General features: G+C 40.7%; 1 protein-coding gene and 1 pseudogene across 1 annotated transcript in view; one reads left to right on the forward strand and one right to left on the reverse strand.

Annotated features, from left to right (window-relative positions):
- LOC129051894 (uncharacterized) overlaps positions 1-2,140 on the forward strand; it is a 72,097-nt gene extending 69,957 nt beyond the window's left edge. The window contains exon 5 of the transcript XR_010138431.1: positions 1,390-2,140. The gene's annotated coding sequence lies outside the window, so the exon portion shown is untranslated. The remainder of the gene's footprint in view (positions 1-1,389) is intronic.
- A 2,021-nt stretch (positions 2,141-4,161) lies between these two features.
- Positions 4,162-12,310, reverse strand: LOC100454708 (inositol polyphosphate multikinase-like; annotated as a pseudogene).
- Between the last annotated feature and the right edge of the window lie 101 nt (positions 12,311-12,411).

Genomic DNA, 12,411 nt, shown 5'->3' on the forward strand with positions numbered 1-12,411 from the left:
GGATCAGAGTCACTCTCAAGCAAAAAAAAAAAAAAAAAAAAAAAAAAAAAAAAAAAAAAAAAAAACCTCCAAGGATTAAATGATTTTTCCCATTGTCCTGGGGAGAAATTAATCCAAGGGAGGTCTCAGGGCAAATAATTCCCCATCACCACCACCACCACCACCACCATGAGCATACCATCACCCATGGAGTTTTCTGATTTACTCTTTGGCCCACTAAGCATGAAATTTCTTATTCTAGGTTTCTTTCTGATAAGGGAGAAGATATTAATATCTCTACATTTCCTCTCCTCCTGCTACCTAGTCTCTGTATTCTAGGTTAAATTATAATTTATGTTGAGGATTTACAATGTCTGATACACCTAGCTGAGCCTTCTGCACAGAGATACATTGGGAGTGGAGGCTAATTGGGTCAAAGGAGAAACGCCATAAGCCCACAATCCAGCCTATCAGGGTGGATTAAAGGTCTGATTTGCCCAACTCTTGTCTCACCTGCTCCCACTGAGAGGTGACAGCATGCTGGCAGTCCTCACAGCCCTCGCTCTCTCTCAGCGCCTCCTCTGCCTGGGCTCCCACTTTGGCGGCACTTGAGGAGCCCTTCAGCCCACCGCTGCACTGTAGGAGCCCCTTTCTGGGCTGGCCAAGGCCAGAGCCGGCTCCCTCAGCTTGCAGGGAGGTGTGGAAGGAGAGGCGCGAGCGGGAACCGGGGCTGCGCGCGGCACTTGCGGGCCAGCTAGAGTTCCAGGTGGGCGTAGGCTTGGCGGGCCCCGCACTCGGAGCAGCCGGCCGGCCCTGCCGGCCCCGGGCAATGAGGGGCTTAGCACCCGGGCCAGCGGCTGCGGAAGGTGTACTGGGTCCCCCAGCAGTGCCAGCCCACCGGGGCTGCGCTCGATTTCTCGCCGGGCCTTAGCTGCCTTCCCGCGGGGCAGGGCTCGGGACCTGCAGCCCCCCATGCCTGAGCCCCCCGCCTCCGTAGGTTCCTGTGCAGCCCGAGCCTCCCCGACGAGCACCGCCCCCTGCTCCACGGCGCCCAGTCCCATCGACCACCCAAGGGCTGAGGAGTGGGAGCGCATGGCGCAGGACTAGCAGGCAGCTCCACCTGCAGCCCCGGTGCGGGATCCACTGGGTGAAGCTAGCTGGGCTCCTGAGTCTGGTAGGGACGTGGAGAACCTTTGTGTCTAGCTCAAGGATTGTAAACGCACCAATCAGTGCCCTGTCAAAACAGACCACTGGGCTCTACCAGTCAGCAGGACGTAGGTAGGGCCAGATAAGAGAATAAAAGCAGGCTGCTCGAGCCAGCAGTGGCAACCCGCTCAGGTCCCCTTCCACACTGTGGAAGCTTTGTTCTTTCACTCTTTGCAATAAATCTTGCTGCTGCTCACTCTTTAGGTCCACACTGCTTTTATGAGCTGTAACACTCACCGCGAAAGTCTGCAGCTTCACTCCTGAGCCAGCGAGACCACGAACCCACCAGAAGGAAGAAACTCCGAACACATCTGAACATCAGAAAGAACAAACTCCAGACGCGCCACCTTAAGAGCTGTAACACTCACCGCGAGGGTCCGCGGCTTCATTCTTGAAGTGGGTGAGACCAAGAACCCACCAATTCCTGACACACCATGGGCTGAGTAAGTTTGGGTGCCAGGACTATGAGGTCGTGTGAAGACTTCCAGCCCCATACCTGCAGAACAGTCTGCAGCTCACTCTGCTCTGAACTGCCCCAACTTTGCACAGATATTCTCCATTCCTCGAAATGAAACTGTACCCTTCAAAGCTCACACATTTCCCTTATTGGCTCAGCATAGGGAGCAAGTTCTCCAGATAGCTTACTACCAAATAAAATGGTGGAGAAGGGAACCCAGGCAGCTGGGCACAAAAAGGGAATGAGCAACAAGCTTCCTCTCTGAACATGATTTTCTGTGTAAGGTCTTGGACACTCCCTGGACTGCTTCCAGCCATCTGCCTCATGCTAGGTTTCTAGTTAATGTAGAATGAAAAATCTCACATCTTCCTTCTAGATGTAGCTGTGGTAATTTCAACTCAGGCAGTTGTGCTTGAGAATCTTAATACCACATGGCAAGGTCATTCCCCAATGCTTTTATTTACCTTCACTTGAATTTTTATATTAAACATTGGATTGAACAAGAACAGAGAAGAGAATCACAATTATTGTGTAGATGCTACATTGTAGTTACATTTTCTCTTGTAATTATTACAGTGCTGGGACTATTCCAGCTTTAAAATCCTTTCTGAAGATCCTGAAGCTACTCAGTGGTTCTGTTGGCATTAGGGGTTGATATGGTTTGGGTCTGTGTCCCTTCCCAAATCTCATGTTGAATTGTAATCCCCAATGCTGGATGTGGCGCCTGGTGGTAGGTGTTTGGATCATGGGGGCGGATCCCTCATGGCTTGATGTGGTCTTCGTGTTAGTGAGTTCTTGCAAGATCTGTTTATTTAAAACCGTGTAGCACCTGACCCTCTCTCTCTCGCTCCTGCTTTTGCCAAGTGATGTGCCTGCTCACACTTTGCCTTCTAACACGAGTAAAAGCTCCCTGAGGCCTCCCCAGAACCAGATGCCACTATGCTTCCTGTACAGCCTGCAGAACCGTGATCCAATTAAACCTCTTTCGTTTATAAATTACCCAGTCTCAGGTATTTCCTTTTTTTTTTTTTTTTGGTGTTAAACTCCAAGCCTCAAGCAATTCTCCCACCTCGGCCTCCTAAAATGCTGGGATTACAGGCATGAGCCACCATACCCAGCCACGTATTTCTTTATAGCAATGCAAGAGTGGCCGAATACAGAAGGATATTGCCAGTGATTTAATACTAGTCTTCTTTTCTGTATGTCACTCTAGTTGACTAACCTTAAACAGTCTCTTTAAATAACCTGTAAGAGTCACCTAACTACACTTTTCATATTGTCCTTCAATCTTTGCACTTACTGCGTAAACATGTTTTATGATTATTATATAGGTATTTAAATAATGCATATAGGCCCTATATTTCTCTATCAATGTATAATTTTTTATCAGCTACAGAATTTTGAATCACATTTATATAACATCATTTACCTTCCATCTATCCAAAAGATACGAGAAGGGGAAAGAAAAGAATAAAAGGTAAGTGCTAATAGATAATCCGAATAGGCCTATATCTATTAAAGCAATTGAAACAATAATTAATAACCTTCCAAAACAGAAAGCCAAGACCCCAATTGATTCACTGATGAATTCTACTAAACATTTAAGGAAGAAATTATACCACTTTTCTTCTATGTCTTTTGAAAGACAGAAGCAGAGGAAATACTCCCTAACTCATTTTATGAGGCCAGCATTATACCTAATGCCAAATACAGACAAAGACATTACAAGAAACGAAAAGAGAAAGAAGAAAAGAAAAAATAAAGAAACAAAAAACTATACAATATTACTAGGTTTGTAATATTGCTTACAAACCTAGATGCAAAATCCTCAAGAAAATATCAAATCAAATCCAGCAATGTATAAAAATAATTACACATGTTAACGGGGGTGAGATGATATCTTATCATGGTTTTGACTGCATTTCCCAGATGATTAGTGATGTTGACCATTTTTTAATGTATGTGTTTTCCATTTGTGTCTCCTCTTTTGAGAAATGTCTATTCAGATAGTTTGCCTATTTTTTAAAAGGATTATTTTGAGGTGGTTTTTTTTTTTTTTTTGCTATTCAGTTGTTTAAGTTCCTTATGTATTCCAATTACTAATCCCTTGTCAGATGGATAATTTGCAAATATTTTTTCTCATTCTGTAGGTTGTCTCTTCACTTTGTTGATTGGTTTCTTTGCTGTGCAGAAGCTTTTTGGTTTCGTGTGACCCCATTTGTCTATTTGCTTTTGTTGCCTGTGCTTTTGAGGTCTTACCAAAAAAAAAATCCTTGCCCAGACCAGCGTCCTGAAGTGTCTCCCAAATATTGTCTTCTACTAGTTCTAAGTGTCATGTCTTGCATTTAAGTCTTTAATCTATCGTGATGGTTAATTTTGAGCGTCAACTTGATTGGATTGAAGGATGCAATGTATTGTTCCTGGGTGTGTCTGTGAGGGTGTTGTCAAAGGAGATTAACATTTGAGTCAGAGGACTGGGAAAGGCAGACCTACCCTCAATCTGGGTGGTCACAATCTAATCAGCTGCCAGCGCAGCCTGAAAAAAAGCAGGCAGAAAAACGTAAAGAGACTAGACTGGCTTAGCGTCCCAGCCTACATCTTTCTCCCTAGCTGGATGCTTTCTGCCCTTGAACATCAAACTTCAATTTCTTCAGCTTTCAGACTCGGACTGGTTTCCTTGCTCCTCAGCTTGCAGACGGCCTACTGTTGGACCTCACCTTAAGATCGTGTGAGTCAATATTCCTTAATAAACCCCCCTTCATATGTACATCTATCCTACTAGTCTGTCACTCTAAAGACCACTGAATAATGCAGATTTTGGCACCAGGAGTGGGGTTCACACATCTGTCCTCTTAGTTCGGTCCCTCTAGAGAACCCTGACTAATACAGATTTTGGTACCAGGAGTGGAGTTCCTAAATCTATCCTATTAATTCTGTCCCTCTAGAGAACCCTAACTAACACATCTATCTTGATTTGATTTTTGAATAAGATGAGAGATAGGGGTCTAGTTTCATTCTTCTAAATATGAAGATCCAGATTTTTCAGCACCATTTATTGAAGAGACTGTTTTCTTCTAACTGAATGGTCTTTGCACATTTGTCAAAAATTAGTTGGCTCTAAATTCATGGATTTATTTCTGCGTTCTCTGTTCTGTTCCATTGGTCTATGCATCTCTTTTTATACCAGCCCTATATGATTTTGGCTATAGCATTGTAGTATAATTTGAAGTTGGCAGTGTAATATCTCCATCTAAGTTCTTTTTTCTCAGGACAGCTTTGGCTATTTGGGGTCTTCTGTGATACCAAATGAATTTTAGAATTTTTTGTATTTTTGTGAAGAATCTCATTGGTATTCTCATAGGAATTGCATTCTATCTCTATATTGCTTTTAGTAGTAGGGTCATTTTTGCAATATTATCTCTTCCAATCCATGAACATGGGATGATGTTCCATTTTTGAGTGACCTTTTCCATTTCTTTCATCTGTGTTTTATAGCATTTCTTGCAGAGATCTTTCAACTACTTGGTTAAATGTATTCCTAAATATTACGTATGTAAGTATGTGTGTGTATATATATATATATACATACCTATTGTGTATATATATATACACACATACATACATATATATATATACACACATACATACATATATATATATATACCTATTGTAAATGGCATTACTTTCTTTCTTTTTCTTTTTCTGCTAGCTCGTCATTTGTGTATGGGAACACTAGTGATTTTTGTATGCTGATTTTGAATCCTGCTGCTTTATTGAATTTGTTTACCAGTTCTAAGAGAGTTTTAGTGGAGCTTTTAGGGTTTTCTATACACATATTATATCATCTTCAAACAGGGAAAATTTGACATCCTTGCCCTTTGTTTCTTTCTCTTGCCTGATTTCTCAGGTCAAGACTTCCAGCACTATGCTGAATAAAAGTGGTGAAGGTGGGCATACTAGTTTTGTTCCAGTTCTTAGAGGAAAATCTTTCAGTGTTTCCCCATTTTGTATGATGGTGGCTGTGGATTTGTCATGCCTATCCTTTATTTTGTTATGTATACTTGTTCTATATATTTATTTTGTTATGTATGCTTGTTCTATACCTACTTGGTTTAGTGTTTTTTATCATGAAGAAATGTTGAATTTTATCAAATGCTTTTCCTGCATTTATTGAGATGATCATACGGTTTTTGCTATTCACTCTGTTGCTCTTCAATAAATATAATGTGATGTCATTTTTTTATTTGAATATGTCAAAACATCCTTACATCCCTGGGATAAATCTCAATTGATCATAGTAAATTATCTTTGTAGTGTGCTGGTGGACTTGATTTGCTAGTATGTCATTGAGAATTATTGCACTTCTATTCATCAGCGATATTGGTCTGCTGTTTTCATTTCTTCTTGTGTCCCATTCTGGTTTTGGTGTAAGGGTAATGCTGGCTTCATAGAATGAATTGAGAAGAATTCTCTCTTCTTTGATTTTTGGAATACTTTGAAAAGAATAGGTATTAAGTATTTTTTTTAATGTTTGGTAGAATTCAGCATTGAAGCCATGAGGTCCTGGGCTTTTCTTTGATGAGAGAGTTTTTATTACTGGTTATATTTCATTACTTGTAATTAGTCTTTTAGACTCTCTATTTCTTTTTGGTTCAATCTTGATAGGTTGTATGTGCCTGAGAAATTATACATTTTTACTAGGTTTTCCAATTTGTTGGCTCATGGTTGATTGTAATAGACTCCAATGATTCTTTGTATTTCTATGGTATCAATTGTCATGTCTCCTTTTTCATTTCTGATGTCATTTATTTGAGTCTTTCTTTTTTCTTACTTTGTTTAGCTAAATGTTTGTTAATTTTGTTTATTTTTTTACAAACAAAACTCTTTGTTTTATTGATCTTTTGTATTTTATTTTTACTTTCAATTTCATTTATTTTTGCTCTGATCTTCATTAGTTCATTTTTTCTACTAATTTTGAGTTTGGTTTGCTTTTGCTTTTCTAGTTCCTTGAGGTGCATTATTAGATTGTTTATTTGAAATATTTCTACTTTTTTCGATGTAGGTGTTTATTGCTATAAACTTCCTTCTTAATACTGCTTTTGCTTTATCCCATAGCTTTTGATACATTGTGTTTATACTTTCATTTGATTCAAGAAATTTTAAATGTACCTCCTAATTTTTTATTAATCCATTGGTTGTTCAAGATCATGTTGTTAATTTTCATATATTTGTACAGTTTTGAAAATTATTTCTGTTATTGATTTCTAGCTTTATTTCCTTGCCATCAGAAAGTATACTTGATGTGATATCAGTACTTTTAAATTTGTTGAGACGTGCTTTGTAGCCCAATGTGTGGTCTCTCCAGGAGATTTTTCCATGTGCTAATGAAAAAAAATGTGTATTCTGCAGCTGTTGCATGAACTATTCTGTCAATGTCTGTTAAGTCTATTTGGTCTAAAGTGAAATTTAAATACAGTGTATCTTTGTTGATTTCCTGTCTAGATGATCTGTCCAGTATTGAGATTGGGTTATTGAAGTCCACAACTATTATTGTATGAGAGTCTATCTCTCCCTTTAGATCTAATAATAATTCTTTTCTCTATCTAGGTGCTCCAGTGTTGGGTGCATATATATTTACTATTGTTATATGCTCTTGCTGAATTTATCCCTTGTCTCTTTTATTTTTATCTAATATAAACATAGCTACTCCTATTTGCTTTTGGTTTCCACTTGGGTAGAATGTCTTTTTCCATCCCTTCACTTTCAGTCTATATGTTTCTTGATAGGTAAAGTGAGTTTCTTATGGGAAGCACATAGTTGGGTCATTTAAAAAATCCATTCAGCCAGTCTATATATTTTAAATGGGGGATTTAATCTGTTTACATTCAAAGTTATTGTAGGTAAGAACCTTCTTCTGTCATTTTATTCATTGTTTGCTAGTTGTTTTGCATATCTTTTATTCCTCTCTTCCTCTCTTATTGTTTATGATTGTGGTTTTGGTAGTTTTCTATAGTAATAAGGTTTGATTCTTTTCTCTTAAGTGTATCTGCTTTGCCAGTGGATTTTATACTTTTGCAGTCTCTTGTTAGGATTCAAAATAGTGTTTAATTATCTGAGCTTAAGATTTATTGAAACACTATCCAAATGACAACAAAAGTCCATATTGTAAAAGAAAAAAGTAAAACTAAAAATTCTCTGATTATTAATTGACTTGAAATTCATTCCCGTTAAAACATAAAACTATAGCCAGTATCCATTTGAAAAGTGAAGAAAAATTGGAAGTCCCTATGATAAATACACCAATTCCAAATAAAAAATTAAAATCAAATTTTGCTATTACAAAACACACATGATCTTTTAAATTATTCAGGTTTAATAGATTTACTAAGGATAGAGTTCATAGAGCATGTATTTGGTACTTCTGTTTAGACTCAGGTATTTGCAAAGTACCCCGAGAGAAGGTTGAGAAGGTAAAATAAACATAAAATTGTGATACTTCTCTCCACACCACAACAAAGGTGCTTGGATTTAAAAATTCAATTTGTAACTCTAGAAGAAAAAGAGGAGAAACAATTTACAACTCCAAAATATTTTCCAGAAAAATGACAGAACTGGTAACTACCTAGAAATGTTATTAGTGAATCGAAGTGCAAGTAACGACAGCATTAACATCAAATGTATTTGAAGACTCAAAGTTTAAATGTTTTCAATGACAAATAACTAGTTGATTTTTCTAAGGTGGTGGGTGTGAAATAAAGATAATACAAATCTAATTTTTCCAGGAACTATAGCACTGCCCCGTCCCCATGAAATTAAATTATAATTTCACTGTTCAACATAATATAAAACTGTTTTGAATAAGAGTGAAATAGAAGCATGAATTTAGATACACACCAACCCTATATGATGGACTTATTCACACATAGTATTTTTGATAACAACCTAATTAGATACTGTCTTTCATTGCTTACTATAATTCTGAGAAACCACTTTTAACAATATACATTTACACTGCCACTTAACTAAATGGGGACATATAAATATATACATTTTTAAAGAAAAAAATTCAAGTTATTTAGAGGAGAAATAAAACTTCAATTATTTACATTTTTTAAACTGCATTTAGATAAAAAGGTATATGGTTTATGATACTTTTCACAATGTAATAAATTTATATTCCAATTTTCTCATAAACGAAAGATTGTAAAGCAAAATATTTGTTCCTTGAAAATAACCTCTCTCTTCTAACCCTGGTAAGAACAATGAGTGTGCCCTTAATTTCAAGACTGTTGTTGTTGTCATCCATGTCAATTGTCTTTTTCATGAAGTATAATATTTTGAGAGAGAGGGAGAGAGAGTTGTAAAAATTAAAGAGAAAACCTGCTTTTGGAATGCAACAATTCTAAATCATTTCACTAAGAAGCACCCTTTGATATGCTGGTCTGAATTTTTAATATAAAACCTAAGCAGTACTTATTTCTGAAGTAGAATTTTCTCCAGTTTTAATAACTTCATACATAGCAAGACTAAGGACATCAACCTGTGCTTTAGAGATTTTGGTAGGTGTTCTAATAATGTATTGTTTTAGATATGGCTCATTGTCAAGATTGGGTGGACAGAGATTTCATGAATTGGTTACAGAAAGCTAACTAAACTCCTAATGACTGGATAATGGTTTGCATTTTGCTTGAGCCAAAAAAGATGTTTAAGCCATGTACCACCACATTCCCTGCTTAACATTCCTAAGTTTCTTTATTCTTCATAGTTTTCTAATGAACATATAGTTTTCCTGAGTAAGATTATAAAAAAGTTAACCTTTCTTCCAAAAGTATAAAGACAAATAAAATGTCGACTCACAACACATATTTTTTGCATAGCATTAAAGGTGCGGAGATATTGCGTGCTCCTCTTCATTATGATTGGCCCACCTCTTAAAAAGACTGCAACAGGTCGGGCGCGGTGGCTCACGGCTGTAATCCCAGCACTTTGGGAGGCCGAGGCGGGCAGATCACGAGGTTAGGAGATCGAGACCATACTGGCTAACACGGTGAAACCCCGTCTCTACTAAAAAATACAAAAAATTAGCCGGGCGCGGTGGCAGGCGCCTGTGGTCCCACCTACTCGGGAGGCTGATGCAGGAGAATGGCGTGAACCCGGGAGGCAGAGCTTGCAGGGAGCGGAGATCGCACCACTGCACTCCAGCCTGGGCAACAGAGACTCCGTCTCAAAAAAAAAAAAAAAAAAAAAAAAAAAGACTGCAACAGACGATTTAGACGATTGTCTAAAATACTTCGAAGTACAGAAATTAAATGGTTTAGCCCATAAACATATCCCTCATCTACTGTGTTGCTGAGGAACATATGAGCAAAATCTATCATGCACATTTCAGCAGTTTCTTGGCAAGCAGTGGGAAGATGGTAGAAAACTTTTTCCAGTTGGGAAAGTACATTTCCATTTAAATGTTCCTGTGGCATGCTTTTCTACCTATTGTCTTGCTCCAGATTTTCAACTTTCAATGAAGTCTGACTGTGATGCTTTTTTGTATACATTTTCCTGTGACGAGCATACATCTTGGACAAGCTTTTGCCTACTGAAACCTCTATTTTTCCATTCACTGTGGAACTTAATACATGAAAGTTATTATTGCACTCTAGTACTTCTGTGTCTGACAGTTGTCCTTTGGACAAAACCTTTTCTGCCAAATTTCTGTCATTCAGTTTTGTAGTGATTGGCTGAGATGAACCTTCCTAAACAAACAGTAATGAACTTGCGTAAAAGTTAAGCTGCTTCTGGTTTTCAAACCACTGCAGAATTTTCTCAGTTTTCTGAATAACGGCAGCAACAGCATCTTTTCTTAAGCAGTACCCATTATGAAAAAATCCCTCCCTCTCCCTCTCCCTCTCCCTCTCCCTCTGCCTCTCCCTCTCCCTTCTTTCTTCCGTCTCCCTCTCCTTCTTTCTTCCGTCTCCCTCTCCTTCTTTCTTCGATCTCCCTCTGTTACCCAAGCTGGACTGTACTGCCGTGATCTCGGCTCGCTGCAACCTCCCTGCCTCGGGCTCCTGTGATTCTCCTGCCTCGGCCTGCCTAGTGCGCGGGATTGCAGGCCCGCGCCGCCACGCCTGAATGGTTTTTGTATTTTTGGTGGAGACGGGGTTTCGCCGTGTTGACCGGGCTGGTCTCCAGCTCCTGGCCTCCAGTGATCTGCCCGCCTCGGCCTCCAGGGGTGCTGGGATTGCGGACGGAGTCTCGCTCACTCAATGCTCAATGTTGCCCAGGCTGGAGTGCAGTGGTGTGATCTCGGCTCGCTACAACCTCCACCTCCCAGCTGTCTGCCTTGGCCTCCTAAAGTGCTAAGATTACAGCCTCTGCCCGGCCGCCACCCCGTCTAGGAAGTGAGGAGCGTCTCTGCCTGGCCGCCCATCGTCTGGGATGTGAGGAGCGCCTCTACCGGCCGCCCCGTCTGGGAAGTGAGGAGCGCCTCTCCCAGGCCGCCATCCCCTATAGGAAGTGAGGAGAGTCTCTGCCCGGCTGCCCCGTCTGGGAAGTGAGGAGCGCCTCTGCCCGACTGCCCCGTCTGGGATGTGAGGAGCGCCTCTGCCTGGCCACCCCGTCTGGGAAGTGAGGAGCGCCTCTGCCCGGCCGCCCCGTCTGGGAGGAGAAATTCTTCTGCCTTGGGAGGCTGTAGATCTATGGCCTTGCCCCCAGCCCGGTGCTCTCTGAAACATGTGCTGTGTCAACTCAGGGTTAAATGGATTAAGGGCGGTGCAAGATGTACTTTGTTAAACAGATGCTTGAAGGCAGCATGCTCATTAAGAGTCATCACCACTCCCTAATCTCAAGTACCCAGGGACACAAACACTGCGGAAGGCCACAGGGACCTCTGCCTAGGAAAACCAGAGACCTTTGTTCATGTGTTTATCTGCTGACCTTCTCTCCACTATTATCCTATGACCCTGCCATATCCCCCTCTCTGAGAAACACCCAAGAATGATCAATAAATACTTAAAAAAAAAAAAAAGAAAGAAAAAATCCGGAGACTCCATCCTTTATAGTTTCTTTTGTTAAGCTTCTTCCATAATGTTGGTTCGTGTCTCATAGCTATGGGAATGAACAAGATAAACCCTCATGCCAAGCATCAAGAACCCAATCTCTTCCATTAATGGGTCCTTGCTGACCTGTTGCTGAATCTTCTCAGATGAGGCAAAAAGGATCATAGCTTTTTTGCCCTGTCTTTACATCCATTATACAGGGCTTATTAAATTTATGGGTCACATCTTCCAGTTTTAGGTATAAATCGTTTGGGGCAGTGGGAGGTGGCTAGATGTCATAATATTTTGGCAAATATTGTCGTGGCTCTAGAAGAACACCATCGGTGCAGTCATCAGCATAGACCATATTATAGAATTCCAGCTCTCTTGGGGCCCCTTGGAGGTGGTTGTAACTGTTTCAAAACTGTGCCATCTGCACGTTGCAGTATACCCATTTTGTCCTTCCCATACCTGTGCCTGGCCACCTGATGCGAGATGGGCACACAGCCGTTGAGGAAACGGAGTCTGCCACCTGCCGGCTGCGGGGTGCCCTCGGGGTGGCCTCGATCGCCGGTGGGGTCCGCATTTCTGGGGGACCCGGCGCCTCGACCCGGAGCGGGGATGGTGGCTCTCTTGCCATAACGGAGAACAGAAGCGGTAGGGTCAGCGAGAGCAGGAAAAAAAAAATAGGGGGAGGGAGGGGGCGCCCCTCTGCCGCCGCAGCCTCGGGCCCAGTAGACA

The sequence above is a fragment of the Pongo abelii genome, chromosome 20 (genome assembly GCF_028885655.2).
Source record: "Pongo abelii isolate AG06213 chromosome 20, NHGRI_mPonAbe1-v2.0_pri, whole genome shotgun sequence".
Lineage (NCBI taxonomy): Eukaryota > Metazoa > Chordata > Mammalia > Primates > Hominidae > Pongo > Pongo abelii.